The sequence below is a fragment of the Chiloscyllium plagiosum genome, unplaced genomic scaffold, assembly GCF_037043375.1.
Source record: "Chiloscyllium plagiosum isolate Xiang-an unplaced genomic scaffold, Cpla_swu_hap1 HiC_scaffold_8, whole genome shotgun sequence".
NCBI classification, from domain to species: Eukaryota; Metazoa; Chordata; class Chondrichthyes; order Orectolobiformes; family Hemiscylliidae; genus Chiloscyllium; species Chiloscyllium plagiosum.
The window spans coordinates 83439804-83459494 of NW_028270146.1; the positions used below are offsets into that span (position 1 = coordinate 83439804).

The window sequence follows — 19691 nt, forward strand, 5'->3', positions numbered from 1 at the left end:
TTGGTAGAACAAGAGCACTTCCATTATCTTCATTACAGGAATAAACGTAAATTGAAGTTCACGAAAAAAATCATTGATTTTTAATTATTCTGTGAAGAACATAACAGCAACTATACAATAAAACAGTGCATGCAGATACCAGAGGTTTCTGACAGTTAAATGTACTAATAATGGCAAACACAGACAGCTTCAACATTATTACCACAAATTTAATATGATATGGAGTCAGAGTTATATAGCACAGAAACAGATTGTTTGGTCCAGCTTGTCCATGCCAACCAGATATCCTAAATTAATCCAGTCCCATTTGCCAGCATTTGCCCCATATCTCTCTAAACCTTTCCTATTAATATACCCATCCAGATGCCTTTTAAATGTTGTAGTTGTACCAACCGCCACCACTTCCTGTGGCTGTTCTTTCCAGCAACACCCTCTGCGTGAAAATATTTCCCCTCAGGTCCCTTTTAAATCTTTCCTCTCTTACCATTTCTCTCAAAATCACTAACAAGTGGTCATTTCTGATTATTCAAAGGGCAATTCTCTCTTTGGTGTTGGAAGCTTTTTAAAAACTGATCCCCATCACAGCTGACACACAAATGACAGGAAACGCAAACACATGCATCCTAAGATGGTTGAGCAACAAATGAATGCAAAAGGAGCAAACCTGAGTCCAGTGAAACTTTGTTGATAGATGACCCAAGCTAAATGCAGGCCAACCTTTTTGCTCTTTTTAAAGATTTTTCAATCAATCTTCTGACATCAAGTCCACACAACTAATTTGACATTTCAAAGAATGACAATAGAAATTGTTTATTAAAAATGTGATGAAGTCACTTCAACTGTACAACATAAAATAACAATATGGCAAATAACAACAGACAAAAACTGAAAGATGCTAATTAAAGCTTTCAAGGCCGAATTCTCTGTTCCATTCCTGAGAAATAAAAGAATGACTAGGGTAGGAATAGGTCCAGTCAAGGATAGTAGTGGGAAGTTGCGTGTGGAGGCTGAAGAGATTGGGGAGACACTGAATGAATACTTTTCGTCAGTATTCACTCAGGAACAGGACATTGTTGCCGATGTGAATACTGAGTCACAATTAATTAGAATGGACGGCTTTGAGGTATGTAGGGGAGAGGTGTTGGAAATTCTGGAAAGGGTGAAAATAGATAAGTCCCCTGGGCCTGATGGCATTTATCCAAGGATTCTCCGGGAAGCAAGGGAGGAGATTGCAGAGCCATTGGCCTTGATTTTTATGTCCTCGTTGTCTACAGGAATAGTGCCAGTAGACTGGAGGATAGCAAATGTGGTTCCCTTGTTCAAGAAGGGGAGTAGGGATAACCCTAGTAACTATAGGCTGGTGAGTCTCACTTCTGTTGTGGGCAAAGTCTTAGAGAGAATTGTAAGAGATAGGATTTATGAACATCTGGATAGGAATAATGTGATCAAGGATAGTCAGCATGGTTTTGTGAAGGGCAGGTCGTGCCTCACAAACCTTATTGAATTCTTTGAGAAGGTGACTAAGGAGGTAGACGAGGGTAAAGCGGTAAATGTGGTGTATATGGATTTTAGTAAGGCATTTGATAAGGTTCCCCATGGTAGGCTACTGCAAAAAATACGGAGGTATGGCACTGAGGGTAAGTTGGAGGTTTGGATTAGGAATTAGCTGGCTAGAAGAAGACAGAGGGTAGTAGTTGATGGTAAAGGTTCATCTTGGAGTGCAGTTACTAGTGGTGTTCCTCAAGGATCTGTTTTGGGACCATTGCTGTTTGTCATTTTTATAAATGACCTGGAGGAGGGGCTAGAAGGTTGGGTGAGCAAGTTTGCGGATGATATGAAAGTCGGTCGAGTTGTTGACAGTGAGGAAGGATGTGTCAGGTTACAGCGGGATATAGATAGGTTGCAGAGCTGGGCAGAAAGGTGGCAAATGGAGTTCAATGTAGGTAAGTGTGAGGTGATTCACTTTGGTAAGAGTAACAAAAAGACGGGGTACGGGGCCAGTGGTCAGATACTTGGTAGTGTGGATGAGCAGAGGGATCTTGGTGTCCATGTACACAGATCTCTGAACGTTGCCACCCAGGTAAATAGTGCGGTGAGGAAGACATATGGCGTACTGGCTTTTATTGGTAGAGGAATTGAGTTCCGGAGCCCTGAGGGTCATGTTGCAGTTGTATAAGACTCTGATGTGGCTGCATCTGGAGTATTGTGTGCAGTTTTGGTCACCATACTATAGGAAGGATGTGGAGGCACTGGAACGGTGCAGGGGAGGTTTACCAGGATGTTGCCTGGTATGGTAGGAAGATCGTATGAGGAAAGGCTGAGGCACTTGGGGCTGTTTTCATTGGAGAAAAGAAGGTTTGGGGTGACTTGATAGAGGCGTACAAGATGATTAGGGGTTTAGATAGGGTTGACCATGAGAATCTCTTTCCAAGTATGGAGTCAGCTATTACGAGGGGACATAGCTTTAAATTAAGAGGTGGTAGGTATAGGACAGATGTTAGGGGTAGATTCTTTACTCAGCGAGTCGTGAGTTCATGGAATGCCCTGCCAGTAGCAGTGGTGGACTCTCCCTCTTTATGGGCATTTAAACGGGCATTGAATAGGCATATGGAGGATAGTGGGCTAGTGTAGGTTAGGTGGGCTTGGATCGGCGCAACATCGAGGGCCAAAGGGCCTGTACTGCGCTGTATTTTTCTATGTTCTATGAAAGTGTCAAGAGGGTGGTGCTGATAAAGAGGATAAGGTGGGGGAAATGAGGAAATTGGTGAAATCCACATTAATCTTGTGTGGTTGCAGGGGGCCAAGGCGGAAGATGAGGCATTCTTCCTCCAGATGTTGCATGGTTAGGATTTGGCGGTGGAAGTGGCCCAGGACCTGCCTGCCCTTGGTGGAGAGGAAGAGGCAGTTAAAGTGTTCGGCCATGTGGCGGTGGGGTTGGTTGGTGCTGGTGTCCCAGAGATGTTCCCTGATGCAATCCTCAAGTTGGCGTCCTGTCTCCACAATGTAGAGGAGACCACATAGAATTCAATGGATCCAGAAGATGACTTGCGTGGAAGTACAAATACATTTCTGTCAGATGTAGAAGGACCCTTTGGGGCCTTGGACGGAGATGAGGGGGGAGGTGTGGGCACAGGTTTTATGCTTCTTGCATTGGCAGGGTAAGGTGCCGGGAGTGGGGTGTCGGCTGGTGGAAAAATGGATCTGACAAGGGGGTCACGGAGAGAATGATCTGCCCAAAACGCAGATAGGGTGGGGAGGGAAATATATCCCTAGCCATGGGGTCTGTTTGTAGGTGGCGGAAGTGGTGGAGGATGATGCAATGCATCCGGAGGTTGGTAGGGTGGAGGGTGAGGACCAGGAGAGTCCTGTCCTTGTTGAGGCTGGATGGATGGGATTCAAGAGTGGAAGTGAAGGAGATGGGCTGGAGAGTATCATCAACCACATAGGAGGGAAAATTGCACTCTTTGAAGAAAAAAACCATCTGGGATGTTCTATGGTGGAATTGGTACTCCTGGGAGCAGATGCGGCATAGGAATTGGGAATAAAGGATGGCATTTTTTACAGGAGACAGGTTGGGAAGCAGATGTAGTCCAGGTGGCTGTGGGAGTTGGTGGGTTTACAATAGATGTCCGTAGTTAGTCGGTCACTGGAGATGGAGAGGTCCAGGAAGGGGTGGGAGGTGTCAAAGATGGTCCAGATGAATTTGCGGTCGGGTGGAAGGTGTTGGTGAATTTGATGAACTGTTCAACCTCCTCATGGGCACAAGATAGTACTGATATAGTCCTCGATGTAGCGGATGAAAAGGTGGGGAATGGTGCTGGTGTAGCTGTGGAAGATAAGACTGTTCCATATACTCAAAATGGCAGGCAGGGTGCCCATGGCTACCCCTCTGGTTTGGAGGAAGTGGGAGGATTGGAAGGAGGGTTGACGGTGAGGACCAGTTCAGCCAGGCGAATGAGTGTGTCTGGAAGGGTACTGGTTGGGACAGCATGAGAGGAAGAAACAGAGGTCTTGGAGGCCTTCATCATGGCAGATAGATGTGTACAGGGACTCAATGCCCATGGTGAAGATAAGGCATTGGGGGCCGGGGAAGCGAAAGCCCTGGAGGAGGCTGAGACAATGGGTTGACTGTGGCAGTCAGGTTTGTGAATCTTGGGTAGGAGGTAGAATAGGGTGGTGCAAGGTTCTTGGACTATGAGGTTGGAGCTGTGTGTGGCAGATCCCAAAAAGTGATGAGGTTGTGGATGGTCTGGGAGATGATGGTTTGGTGATGGGAGGTGAGGTCATGGTTGAGGGGGGGGCTGAAGGAGGTGGTGTTTGCTAATTGGCACCTGGCTTCAGCCGTGTAGCGGTCGGTGTGCCAAACTACCATAGCACCCCCTTGTCTGCTAGATTTGATGGCGATGTTGTGGGTTGGAACAGAGGGAGTGGAGGGCTGTGTGTAGGAGTATGGGGGGTGGGGGGGGTGTGGGGGGGGAAGGGGGGGGTGTACAGGTTGAGGTGGTCTATGTCACGGTGACAGTTCTGACACAAGTAACAATAAAACATTATCAATTGCACATTTATTTAGAAGGATTCCAAGGGGGAAAAGACATTCTAGGATTACTTATTATTCCTTATTTTTATTTTTAGAAAATAGAGAACTACAAAGGAACATTATTACTCTTTCTAGGCTGTGATCCCACAGGAAGGTGTCTCAATGTTCTGCCAAGATATTTAAATCCTAAGAGCAGTGGACAGAGGAATTGGACTCGTTGCAAGTGGACCTGCTCAGAGAAACAGAATATGACCAACTCGGGGTTAGTATCAAAATTGGATCAACATCTGTAAGGTAAGAGACTTTGAGAGTATAATGATATCCCAGACATGACTATCACCATCCTTAGGCATATGCTGTCCTGGGGCAGAGGTGGTTGCATTCTGATATACTGGCAGAACAGAGTTATGAGCATTCCACATTGACTTCGAACTCCATGAAATGTAATGGCATAAGGTGCAACATGATGGTTTCATAACCATTCAGATGTCTCTCCTCCCAAGATCAGATTGCAAATCTGTGGTTGTCTGCTGATTGTTTTGTGAAGCTGGAAAATTTCACACTAATGCAGCTTATCATTACTGGGATTTTCCTTACACACTTAAGGAATCAGGTGCAAACTTCCAGCCTGGAATTACCAAACCGCTTACTTTCACAAGATGGTGAAAGTTAAGAAAAAGGGAGTTGCTGGGCTACTAAACAAACAAATTTTTCCCCTCAATGGGCCGTTTGGATGCATTCACCAATGTACTCCAGAATTTTCCACCAAAGAAATTTGCCTCAAATTGGAGGAATCCCTATTCTGCATAATAGTTTAAATCAGAGTGGATTGTAAGAATTTATTGGAGAGCAGCAAATCCAAAGACCCACTCCCAGAAACGAGAAGACAAAGCTGGATGAATAGAAAGTGCCATTAATCAAAGGCTGACAAGGGATCTGCTTTACTGAAATGAAAGCAGGATGTAAACAAGTTGGACACATCTATGAGGTCTCAATGGAAAACCTGTGTAGGCAAAGCTTCATTGATCACATTGTGGTCCATTATATCCTTTTACAGCGGTGAACTATTAAAAGCAGACCTGTAAAAGTGCAAGATTTCTTCTCCCACTAATGTTTATGAACAATCCCAATATATGATATCCTGAATATGATATCCTGAACTAAGACTGTTTGTGGGCAAGAGCATAACTGGATGGCATCAAGACAAGATCGTCATCAAAAAGTCCACTATGGAATTTATGAACCTAGGAACAGAAGTAAGCCATTCCAAAGTATTTAAATGAGCAAATACCTATGGAACGCCAATGGGCTCAGCCATCTCTGGGCTCATAGCCCTTGCCAGAGTATTTGTCAACAACAGATATCCGCACAACTTCATCCACAGATGCCCAACAGACCAGCAACGCGATGAGGACATGCCACAACCTAATTCACTAGCCATGCTACTTTACATAAAAAACATCTCTGAATTGACAGCCAGACTTCTCTGACCGCTCGGGTTCATGGCAGTCCAGACAACAATTTACAGGACAAAAGACCCTAATACCCATCATGTAAAGACTCACGTAATTTACAGGATTCCATGCAAAGACTGCACAAAACAACATATAGAGCCAACAGGCAGACAACTAGCAATCTGCATCCACGAACACCAATTAGCCACTAAATGCCACAACCAGCTGGCCCTAGTAGCCAAATCCACAGATGACAAGGACCACAAATTCGAAAAAGACAACACAACAATCATAGGACAAGCTAAACAGAGGACAACCAGAGAATTTCTAGAAGCATGGCACTCAGCCATAGACTCCATCAACAAGTACATTGACCAATATACTAGCCACTACAATGATTAACTGGAACCAGCAACCAGAAGCAACAGAAATGGAACCAAATAAATTCCAGAAGACAATACAGGAACGCTTCACAGAATGCTCCAAAGCACTGAAGATGTCACCTAGACAGGGAAGAAACGTCTCCAAATCAACTTCTCAGGTTGCTGAACATACCTAAAACTACAACAACCAGCACCCAAGCTAAAATTTTTACACAAACCTTGGACCCCTACGGGCGAGAGACAAGCAAGGAAATGGGAATTCTGTGCCAACTGCCTAAACACTACCTCTGAACAACTCAGATTCCGACACGGATGCCAAAGGAATCAAATATTACCATTGTGTGTCAGATACAGACCACTAATCAACAACCCACAAGCCAGGGAAACACAGTCACTCAAAACCATTTCCGGATGACCCAAGTTATGATTACGGATGCACACAGCAGACTACACAGGTACAGACAAGAAACTGTGCAGCAAAAATTGTTTATTTCAAAAACAACTAATCTGGAGCGGACTGCGACAATCAAACAGGCCATCACCATAGGACAGAACAGAACCATGTACAGAAAGAGAACGGCACTGCAAGACAAAGTGACTAAACTAACCAATAGCAGAGAAGACAACGCGATAGACATCTGGGTTAGAAACCTCTCCAATAGACAGTTTACAGGCACAGAAAAGGCCATACTAGCCAAGGGACTCAACTGCAACCACAGGGACGCAAAAGCAACAGACTTCCTAGCTGCACTAGAATTTATGCTCAGAACTAACGGACTAACTGAAGAGATACAGCAAACAGTCAGACAAACTATTGTACCCTTACTAACAAAAAAAAGACAAAGGAATAAACTCAATACTAATGAGAGAGATGCCCTAAAAACACTCAAAAATGACAAGAACATAAACATAGTACCAGCGGACAAGGGCAGAATGACAGTTATCATGGACAAGACCGAATATATTCAGAAAGCAGAGAAACTACTTGCAGATACTGACACCCACCTACAGAGGGAGTGTGACCCCATGCCACCGCTAACCAATAGAATAAACAACACACTACCGAACCTTCAAAAATAAGGACTAATAACCAAGATTGACCTACAAAGGATAAAACCAAAAAGCAACAACATCCTCAGATTTTACAGATTACCCAAAGTATACAAACCAGACATACCACTCAGAGCCATTCTGGTACTCTTGGGAACATTGCATAAACTGGCAAAAGGATTCCAACAAAAACTAAAACATCTTATTAGCAGATACAAACACTCCACACAATCATCACAAGAATTCCAAGACAACATCAAGAACATAAACATAGACAGGAATGAGGCAATATTCTCATTTGAAGTCATGGCACTGTTCACTTCAATTGATGAAATTCTAGTCAGAGAGACAATAGTCAACCTACTATCAGGCAGAACAGACAACACGACAGGGAACCTATCAACAAAGACTACATGCTAGAACTACTAGACCTATGCTTGACAACACACTTCACATTCAACAACCAAATATATGAACAGATCAATGGAACATCTATGGCCTCACCCATCTCAGGACTCATAGCAGAAGCAGTGATGCAAAGATTGGAACAAACAGCCCTCCAACAAATTCAACTTAAACTCTGGATCAGATGCGTAGACAACACTTTTATTATCATTAAGAGAACAGAAGTAGAGAACACACATCAGATTACCAACACCATACTCACAGGGATCAGATTTACGAGAGAAAAGGAAACCAACAATCAACTGCCATTCCTGGATGCGATGGTACAAAGAACACAGAACGGTGAACGCACCACAAAAAAATAGTGTGCAGGAAAGCCACACACAACGATCAGGTCCTGAATTACAACAGAAACTGCATTAGGACCCTATTCAAAAAAGCCTCAACACACTGCAGCACTCCCAACCTGTGAAGAGAAGAACATATCTACAGAGTATTCGCCAAGAATAGATAGCCCTGCAACTTCATCTACAGATGCCTAACAGACAGACAACATGATGAGGACATGCCATGACCTAACTCACTTAGCCACATTCCCTTACATAAAAAACATCTCAGAACTGACAGCCAGACTTCTCTGTCCACTCAGGTTCATGACAGCCCATAAAAAGACAGCTACGCTCAGACAACAACTCACCAGGACAAAAGACTCTGTACCCATTGTGTGCAAGACCAACGTAAGATACCGGATACCATGCAAAGACTGCACGAAACACTACATAGGGCAAACAGGCAGACAACTAACAATCCACATCCATGAACACCAATAGCCCAGAAACAGAAACATTATGATAACCAGCTAGCCCTAGAAACCATACACACAGATGACAAGGACCACAAATTCGACTGGGATAACACAACGATCATAGGGTAAGCTCAACAGAGGACAGCCAGAGAGTTGCAAGAAGCATGGCACGGAGACCATCAACAAGCACACTGACCTAGACCCAATACCGGCAACTACAATGATCAACCGGAACTGACAACCGGAAGCAGAAGGAATGAAACCAAATGAATTCCACAAGACACAGTACAGCAGCATTTTACAGGAGGCTCCAAAGCACTGAAGATGTCACCTACTCAGGGGAGGAAACATCTCCAAATCAACTCCCCAACTCTGTGAACATACCCACAACCACAACAACTGCATACAAGCTACAAATCTTTATGCAAAGCTTGAAATGGGCAAAGATAAGAGGGTGCTCAAGAACACTCAGGCATGAATTGATTTGGCAAATGTCTGTTCTTCATTTCCCATGAGTTTACTCTGTATCAAATGGCACAAGGTAAAAAGGATGTCGATACTAGCAAGAATTAAAACAAAAAAAATTCAAACGTACAATAAAGTGGAGAAAACCCTCTAAAAAAATCAAAGGTCTTTTTTGTATAGAGACTGTTAAAAGGGACAGAGGGAGGAGGAGAAACAGGAAGAAATTCATGATCAATTCCAAAGAATAAAGCCTTGGTAGCTGAGGTTGCACGTGCGAATGGTAGAGTGAAAGGTCTGAGGAGTAAATGGTTTTCAGTAGGGTCAGTAATCATTAAGAGGTTACAAATCAAAAAGGGCGAGGCCAGATTGTGAATTTAAATAAGAGGACATAAATTGTAAAATTTGAGATGTAGAAGGACCAGGAACCAATGTAAATGAGCTGGTGCATTGAGTGATCAGTGCATGGGACTGAAATTAAGTTTCTGATAAACTGATATTTACTGAAAACAGAACAAAGAAAGGGAAATTGTTAATAAGTTAAAAGGATTTAAGGCCTTGATATTTTAATAAACTGCTCACATCAGAAGATTTGAAAAGGTACTTCAATAGTTGTTTTGCACAAAAAACACCGTGAATATAACATGAACCTCAGTTTTGCATACCAGATGGATGCCACAGGACCTGAGATACACAATAGCAAAATACATTAGCTAAACATCATAAAAACAACAGAAAATGATGAAATCACTCAGGTCAGGCAGCATCTGTGGAGACAGAAACAAAGTCAACACATTTTGTAAAATTGTCCCCTGAAGGGTCATTAACCGGAAATCTTAACTTTATTTCTCTCCATAGTTACTGCCAGAGCACCTACATTTTAAGAATTTCTTGCCAAAACACCATGAAAATACTACATTTTTTCAATTAACCAAGAGTTAAAGTAAAAACATCCAGCTGCTTTTTCCTCACCAAACACAAACTGAATTGGTTGCTTCTGTCAGAAAACACAAATGTAGATTAAACTAGAAGAATACATTACTCAAGTTCCACCCCAAATCATTTCCTCTATTGCAATTTGGCATGCTTTGCAATGGTTCAAACAGATATGCAAACAAAATATTTTACTTTCAATGCAACTTTTTGATTCTGCAACCTAAGTAATTTGTATTGCTAATGTATATGATTGCCCTCACTCCACATTCCATTATAACCTTAGGGATAGATTATTCATCATCCAAGTATTTTCTACATCAACTCTGATCTTACCAGACAAATGCAGATACCTTTTAAGCTTTGAGCGAAGTGAGGGTAGAAATTGAGGTGGTACTGGCCATAAGATTTCAGTCTTCCTTGGACTCTGGGGAGGTGCCAAAAAAAATGGAGAATGACTAACATGACAGCTTTTATTCAAAGGCGACTAATCCCAGCAATTACAACCAGCTATTTTAACATCCACAGTGGAGAGCTTTTGAAAGGTGGAAACAATTATTTGGGATAGAATTGGAAGTCATGTAGAAACAGGAAGTGTCAGCTGGATTTCGAAGGCAAAATCATGTTGAACTAAATTGCTAAAAGTTTGTTTGAAAAGATAACACTTTTGCTGCCTACATGAATTTCCAGAAGATATTTGATACAGTGCCGCATAACAGGGAAAACTGTAGGCAATGGCAAAGTGGAAAAAGGAGCATTTGCAACATGGATATAAAATTAGCTAAGTTATAGAAAAGAGAACAATGGTCAATGGATACTCTTCAGGAGGTTTGTAGTGGAGTTTCCTCAATGGTGAATATTGGGACCCTTGCTTTTCCTGATATATATTAATGATCTGGACCTTGATATGCAAGATACAATTTCCAAGTTAGCACGATACTAAAGAATTGTAATCCCACGAGACGCATTGCAGTGAACTTGCAAAACACATTGACAAGTTGGTGGAGTGGGCAGGTAAGTGGCAAACGAGGTTCAATGCAGAGAAAAGTGTGAGGCGATGCACTTTGGTTGGAAGAACACTGAAAAATAATGTAAAATAGGGATACAATTCTAAAGGGAGTGCAGGATCAAAGGGACCTGGGTGTACATGTGCACAGATCATTGCTGATGGAAGGGCAAGTGGAGAGAGCAGTAAATACAGTTAAAATAATACAGTTCTCAGTTTTATTGATAGGAGTATACAGTACCAGAGCAAGGAGTGATTTTGAATTAGACATTTGTTAACCCTCAGGTGAAGTAATGTCAACAGTTCTGGGTGCCACATTACAGGAAAAATGAAAATGCATTGGAGCGAGTCCAGAAGTGATTTATTTGAATGGTTCCAGACCTGAGAAACTTCAGCTATGAGAATAGATTGAAGGAGATGGGGCTGTTCTCCCTGGAGAGAAGGCTAAGGAGAAGATCCAACCAAAATCATGGGCAATCTGTACAGAATAGAGGGGATGAAACTGTTTTATGCTTGTAAAGGAAATAACAACGAGAGGGCTTAGAATGAAAGTAATATGAACTAAACAAAGGTGAACCGAGAAAAAGGTTTTCTGAGTTGTTCGGATCTTGAATGTACTGCCTGAAAATGTGGTAGACATAGCTTTCATTGAGGAATTCAAGACGACTTCAGATTGTTTTTTGGATGATAACATTGTGCAATGAGAAAAGACAGATGATTGGCAATAGATGTTAGAGCTGGACTGGGTAATATAGCCAGTGCAAGACAAATGGGCCAAATAGCCTTCTTCTGCATCATAATAATATGATTCTGTGATTGTGTAACAAATCCAGGCTTGCTTGAATTATATTTATATTTACATCAACATTGATTTTATCAGTTTCTTAACCAGGTGTTTTCATTTATCTCCAGGTAAAATTTTGATTCCTTGAAGTTATATTCTAAAACACAAATCAGACTTTTGCAACACAATACTTGAAAGGCATTGCTATGGTGACAAACAATCTCTAAAATAAATACTAAATACTGCAGATGCTATAAATCTAAAATACAAAGTGTTGTAAACACATAGGCTGACAGCATCTGTGCAAAGACAATTTGGTGTGTCTAGAGGTCTTAAATGTCAGACCTTTTGACTATTTCTAGCATTTTGCAGATTGTGGAAATTGTGATCCAGCTATCTTGCAATTACTGTACACCTGATTGATGATGCTGGGAAAGTTACAGAATTTTTCATGAACAGTACAACACTGATATGGAGGTGCGGTGTTGGATTGGGGTGGACAAAGTTAAAAATCACACAACACCAGGTTACGTACCATTATTTGGAAGCACTAGCTTTCAGAGCGCTGCTCCTTCATCAAGTAACTCGTGGGACAGGATCATAAGACAGAGAATTTATAGCACAAGATCAGAGTATCAGAAAAGCGTGAGATTCATAAACAAGTACAGCACGGAAACAGACCCTGTGGTCCAACTCGTCCATGCTGACCAGATATCCCAACCCAATCTAGTCCCACTTGCCAGCACCCAGCCCATATCCCTCCAAACCCTTCCTATTCATATACCCATCCAGATGCCTTTTAAATGTTGCAATTGTACCAGCTTCCACCACTTCCTCTAGCAGCTTATTTCATAAACATACCACCCTCTGCATGAAAAGGTTGCCCTTTAGATCTCTTTTATATCTTTCCCCTCTCACCCTAAACCTATGCCCTCTAGTTCAGGACTGCCCTACCCCAGGGAAAAGACTTTGCCTATTTATCCTATGCGTGCCCCTCATGATTTTATAAACCTCTATAAGGTCATCCCCAAGGAAAATAGTCCTAGTCTATTCAGTGTGTGGTTATGTGTGCGTGCGCATGTGTGAGTGAGAGAGACTGTTTAGTGTAGTGAGGGAAAAAAAATCAAAGAATCTTATTATGATGATGCCAAAGGTGGCCATTTGGCCCACTGTCCTTGCACTGGCTATATTATCCAGTCCAGCTCTAACATCTAGTGCCAATAATCTGCCTTTTCCCCATAGACCTGTACAGTGATATGAACCCAAGGTCCTGATTGAGGCCATCCACATGGATACCAAACTTGGCTATCAGCTTCTGCTCAGCCACTCTGCGTTTTTGCATATCTATAAGTCTGCCTTGGAGAATGGTTACCCGAAGATCCGAGGCTGAATGTCCCTGATGGCTGAAGTGTTCATGACTGAAAGGGAACACCCCTGTTTGGCGAATGTTGTGCAGTGTCCATTCATCCGTTGTCGCTGCATCTGCTTGGATGGCCTCAACCGGGACCTTGGGTTCATGTCACACCGCAGGTGACCCCACTACAACACACACACACACACACACACACACACACACACACACACACACACACACACACACACACACACACACACACACACACACACACACTCTCAGATATGACCCCCCACACACTCACCCATGCACATACCCTCTCACAGACTTATACTTCGTCACACTCACGCACATACTTGACCAAGCACATGCACACTCTCGCTCTCTCTCTTTCTCTCACATACACACACATTTTAGTCTATGGTGAACTTGCATTTGCAGAATTATATTTCCAGAGACATTCTATTTTTGCTCAAAAAGCACACAACCTGCAGGCAGTTAATCCATGTAACATTTTATATATTCCTACGCTGGGAATAGAACCAGTCCAAGTCAAGATTGGGATACTCTAACCTCACACCTTTAATGCATTGTCTGTGCTGAGTTGTCACCTTAAATTATCTCAAGAGTGTGACTTAAAAAGTTCTGAGATTTACATAATGATGAACCCATTCTAAAAGATGAAAGGCTTAACCACAATCTAGGTTTTGTTCAATATATTGTTTTAATTGCATGACACTGTGATCTTTTGTTATAAATTCTGTGTCTTATGTTCATGCCGCACTAGTTACCTGTTGAGAGAGTAGCACTCTGAAAGCTTTCAAATAAACCTGTTGGACTATAACCTGGTGTTGTGAGATTGTTAACTTAATACAACAGTGAAGAGATACTCTGCTGGTTCAAGGGCTTGGATGCTCAAAGTGAGACAGCCAAGGCAAAGTTAAAAAAACGATATCACAACACACTCTTCTGCCACAACACCTATAGCAGCACGTTTTCTTTCTCTTTTGAATGCAAGCATTGCATCAGTGAATCTACGCATTCCAATCATACTTAATCATGCCACCATTTAAGAGTTACAGATTTCAAAAAAGTTGGGTTAATTCAAAAACTGCTCAGCTAACAGTGCAGGAAGCAAATAAGTTGCAAAAGAAGATAAACAAACACCTCTTGCACAATATGCTCGAGTTCCACATTACAGATGGTTTAGCAATATCTCAAATATATCTGCTATCATGACCACATTAGCTCTCCACAAGCACAAACTACTGAACAGTACAACTTCCAAAAGCTGGAAATCCAATAGGTATGTGACAACATTTGGGAGGGAAAAGTTGAACCTTTCCTGCTCATTTTACTTGCAACAAAAAAATTAAATGATGAAATTCTCAAATGATTGAACATATGTTCTTGGGTTTAAGCACTCTTACATTCAAAAGCTCCAATTCCACAAGGTTACAAATTTTGGACCAACGTTTAAGACTTCAGAGAGCGGCGCGAGCTGGGCGGAAGTGAGGTTGGAGCGCAGAGCTGGTTGGGAAGGTAAGTGATATATAAAGAACTTACCTCGACGCCAACGGTCTTTTCTCAGCAGAGAGCGGCGCGAGCTGGGCGGAAGTGAGGTTGGAGCGCAGAGCTGGTCAGGAAGGTAAGTGATTGATATTTGAGTGGGTGTGTTCTAAATCCCAGGCCCTACATAGTAGGGCCTCCCTCCCATCCTCCTCCTCTAACCTAACTTTAAAGTTCACAGGTAAGCTACTCAGTGTTCTTGCTTTGGAGACGAAATGTAGAGTAATGGCAGCGCAGGCAGTGGAACGTTCCTCCTGCCGGATGTTTGAGGTAGGGGTGACCACCGATACTCCTGCCGACTTCATCTGCAGGAAATGCAGTCAGATTCTGCTCCTCACAGAACGAGTTAGGGAACTGGAATTGGAGTTGGATGAACTGAGGATTATTCGAGAGGCTGAGAAGGTGATAGATAGAAGCTACAGGGACATAGTTACGCCAGATAACAGAGGTAGCTGGGTAATAGTTAGAGGTGGGAAGGGGAGGAAGCAGGCAGTGCAGGGATCTCCTGTAGTCCCCTTAACAATAGTATACCGCTTTGGATACTGGTGGGGGGATCAGCCTAGCAGGGGTAAGCTGCAGTGACCGGGTCTGTGGCGTGAGGTCTGGCTCTGAGACTCAGAAGAGAAAGGGGGAGAGGAGGAGAGCGCTAGTTATAGGAGACTCTCTAGTTAGAGGGACGGACAGGCGATTCTGTGGGCATGGACGAGACTCTCGGATGGTTTGTTGCCTCCCGGGTGCCAGGGTCCGAGACGTCTCGGACCGTGTCTTCAGAATCCTTAAGGGGGAGGGTGTGCAGCCAGAAGTCGTGGTGCACGTTGGCACCAACGACATAGGTAGGAAGAGAGGTGGGGAGGTCATTCAAGAGCTCAGGGAGTTTGTCTGTCCTAGCTTTCAGCTTCCAGCCTGAGTCGTCATCTCTGGGTTGTTGCCGATGCCACATGACAGTGAGGCAAGGAATAGGGAGAGAGTGCAGTTGAACACGTGGCTGCAAGGATGGTGAAGGAGGGAGGGCTTCAGGTATTTGGACAATTGGACTGCATTCTGGGGAAGGTGGGACCTGTACAAGCAGGACGGGTTGCACCTGAACCAGAAGGGCACCAATATCCTGGGGGTAGGTTTGCTAGCTATCTTCGGAGGGGTTTAAACTAATTTGGCAGGGGGATGGGATCCGGACTTGTAGTCCAGCAAGTAGGCTAGCTGTTTGTCAGGATGTCCAAGTGTGTGGGGAGGCTGTGAAGAAGGCAGCACTGACAGGGAATACTTGCGGACACAGAATTGGGTTCAAGTGCGTATACTTCAACGCAAGGAGTATCAGAAATAAGGTCGGTGAACTTAAGGCGTGGATAGGTACCTGGGACTACGATGTTGTGGCCATCACGGATAGAAGAGGGACAGGAATGGTTGTTGGAGGTTCCTGGTTACAGATGTTTCAGTAGGATTAGGGAGGGTGGTAAAAAAGGAGGGGGGGTGGCGTTGCTAATTAGAAATGGTATAACAGCTGCAGAAAGGCAGTTCGAGGGGGATCTGCCTTTAGAGGTAGTATGGGCTGAAGTCAGAAATAGGAAAGGTGCAGTCACCTTGTTGGGTGTTTACTATAGGCCCCCCAATAGCAGCAGAGATGTGGAGAAACAGATTGGGAAACAGATTTTGGAAAGGTGCAGAAGCCACAGGGTAGTAGTCATGGGCGATTTCAACTTCCCAAATATTGATTGGAAGCTCTTTAGATCAAGTAGATTGGATGGGGCGGTGTTTGTGCAGTGTGTCCAGAAAGCCTTTCTATCTCCGAATGTAGATTGCCCGACCAGAGGGGAGGCCATTTTGGATTTGGTACTCGGTAATGAACCGGGACAAGTGATGGGCTTGTTAGTGGGTGAACATTTTGGTAATGGTGACCACAATTCTGTGACCTTCACCTTGGTTATGGAGAGAGATAGGTGCGTGCAACAAGGTAGGTTTTACAATTGGGGGAAGGGTAATTACGATGCTGTAAGACAGGATCTGAGGAGCATAAGTTGGGAGCATAGGCTGTCGGGGAAGGATGTCATGGAAATGTGGAACTTTTTCAAGGAACAGATACGACGTGTCCTTGATATGTATGTACCGGTCAGGCAGGAAAGAAATGGTCGTGTGAGGGAACCTTGGTTGACGAGGGAGGTTGAATGTCTTGTAAAGAGGAAGAAGGAGGCTTACATAAGGTTGAGGAAACAGGGTTCAGACAGAGCAATGGAGGGATACAGGATAGCCAGAAGGGACCTGAAGAAAGGGATTAGGAGAGCCAAGAGAGGGCATGAAAAATCTCTGGCGGATAGGATCAAGGATAACCCAAAGGCATTTTATGCGTATGTGAGAAACATGAGAATGACGAGAACGAGGGTAGGTCCAATCAAGGACAGTAGTGGGAGACTGTGTATTGACTCGGAAGAGATAGGAGAGGTCTTGAATGAGTACTTTTCTTCAGTATTTACGAATGAGAGGAACCGTATTGTTGAAGAGGAGAGTGTGAAACGGACTGGTAAGCTAGAGGAGATACATGTTAGGAAGGAAGATGTGTTGGATATTTTGAACAACTTGAGGATAGACAAGTCCCCCGGGCCTGATGGGATATATCCTAGGATTATGTGGGAAGCAAGAGAGGAAATTGCAGTACCGTTGGCAATGATCTTTTCATCTTCACTGTCAACGGGGGTGGTACCAGGGGACTGGAGAGTGGCGAATGTTGTGCCCCTGTTCAAAAAAGGGAATAGGGATAACCCCGGGAATTACAGGCCAGTTAGTCTTACTTCGGTGGTAGGTAAAGTAATGGAAAGGGTACTGAGGGATAGGATTTATGAGTATCTGGAAAGGCACTGCTTGATTAGGGACAGCCAGCACGGATTTGTGAAGCCTTACAAGTCTGATTGAATTCTTTGAGGAGGTGACCAAGCATGTGGATGAGGGTAGAGCAGTGGATGTAGTATACATGGATTTTAGTAAAGCATTTGATAAGGTTCTCCATGGTAGGCTTATGCGGAAAGTCAGGAGGCATTGGATAGAGGGAAATTTGGCCAATTGGATAGAAAACTGGCTAACCGGTCGAAGTCAGAGAGTGGTGGTAGATGGTAAATATTCAGCCTGGAGCCCAGTTACAAGTGGAGTTCCGCAGGGATCAGTTCTGGGTCCTCTGCTGTTCGTAATTTTTATTAATGACTTGGATGAGGGAGTCAAAGGGTGGGTCAGTAAATTTGCAGATGATACGAAGATTGGTGGAGTTGTGGATAGTGAGGAGGGCTCTTGTTGGCTGCAAAGGGACTTGGATATGATGCAGAGCTGGGCTGAGGAGTGGTAGATGGAGTTCAACCCTGCCAAGTGTGAGGTTGTCCATTTTGGAAAGACAAATAAGAATGCGGAATACAGGGTTAATGGTAGGGTTCTTAGTGAGGTGGAGGAACAGAGGGATCTTGGGGTCTATGTTCATAGGTCTTTGAAAGTTGCCACTCAGGTGGATAGAGCTTGTAAGAAGGCCTATGGTGTATTAGCGTTCATTAGCAGAGGGATTGAATTCAAGAGTGGTGAAGTGATGTTGCAACTGTACAGGACTTTGGTTAGGCCACATTTGGAGTACTGTGTGCAGTTCTGGTCGCCTCACTTTAGAAAAGATGTGGAAGCTTTGGAGAGGGTGCAGAGAAGATTTACCAGGATGTTGCCTGGAATGGAGAATAGGTTGTACGAGGATAGGTTGAGAGTGCTAGGCCTTTTCTCGTTGGAACGGCGAAGGATGAGGGGTGACTTGATAGAGGTTTATAAGATGATCAGAGGAATCGATAGAGTAGACAGTCAGAAACTTTTTCCCTGGGTACAACAGAGTGTTACAAGGGGACATAAATTTAAGGTGAAGGGTGGAAGGTATAGGGGAGATGTCAGGGGTGGGTTCTTTACCCAGAGAGTGGTGGGGGCATGGAATGCGCTGCCTGTGGGAGTGGTAGAGTCAGAATCTTTGGTGACCTTTAAGCGGCAATTGGATAGGTACATTGATGGGTGCTTAAGCTAGGACAAATGTTCGGCACAACATCGTGGGCCGAAGAGCCTGTTCTGTGCTGTATTGTTCTATGTTCTATGGACTAAGGCTTTTGCAGTGCAGGCAGTCCACAGGTTCTATTCACAAGTCAATTTGAATGCAAGTCGAAACACAATGCAGGATAGTATAAGACAACCATTATAAGTAGAGGTAATGTTTACATGTTGGATATTTAAAATTACACCTCTCTATGAAAATGCAGTGAGTACAAACGCTCATAAGTCAAATGCTAGTAATTTGGGGCTCCCAGTATCTGATTGATAAAATCAATATGAAGGAAAAAAGTTAATCAACATTATTTTGGATTGGTTAACAATACAGAAATCTGTCCTCTGGAATGCCCATGAAAGTTTAGTAAAGCTTACTTTTAGAAAGATATGTAATTATTCAGCAAATCTAGCAAAAAGTGCAAATGTTGAATCAGATTACAAATGTGCAAGCAGGATTAGCACCTAAAAAAGGTACAGTACTAGAAACCTAGTTGAAAACCAACCAGCTAAATTGCAACAGTAAACACAGGACTGGGGTTCTTTTCAGACTTGTAGACTGTGATGCACTTGTTTTGTATGCAAGTATGTAAAGCCAAACAATTTCTCTTGCTAATTTGCAGTCTCTCACAGGTTGACTGAAGCTTTAATGTTTTTTTCACAATGAACAATACAGCACGAGTTTTGCTGTACAATTCTCATAAATAAACAGTAATCTCTTGAAGATTGAGAGATAATAGCTCCAGTATGAAAACAACTTGAAATTGATATAGTAATTACATTAAGTATACAATTAAAAATATTAACAGAGATTAAGAAATTAATCTATTGGCTTTAATTGCATACCAGCTCTAAATTTCTGCCTTGCTGTGAGGCATTAGTATATTCTAACTCTTGTTCTTTTCCCT

The 19691-nt window shown here is 43.2% G+C and overlaps 1 protein-coding gene and 1 pseudogene across 5 annotated transcripts in view; one reads left to right on the forward strand and one right to left on the reverse strand.

The window, feature by feature from the left end:
- The window catches only part of strn3 (striatin, calmodulin binding protein 3), a 196807-nt gene that overhangs the window by 150681 nt on the left and 26435 nt on the right, over positions 1-19691 (reverse strand). Inside the window, exon 1 of one of the 5 annotated variants that reach the window (XM_043698053.2) lies at positions 665-1242. The exons of the other annotated variants lie outside the window; for them this stretch is intronic. The gene's annotated coding sequence lies outside the window, so the exon portion shown is untranslated. Of the gene's footprint in view, positions 1-664; positions 1243-19691 lie in introns of those variants that run through there. 5 annotated transcript variants of the gene reach the window in all.
- On the forward strand, positions 6786-7844 carry LOC148149432 (uncharacterized; annotated as a pseudogene).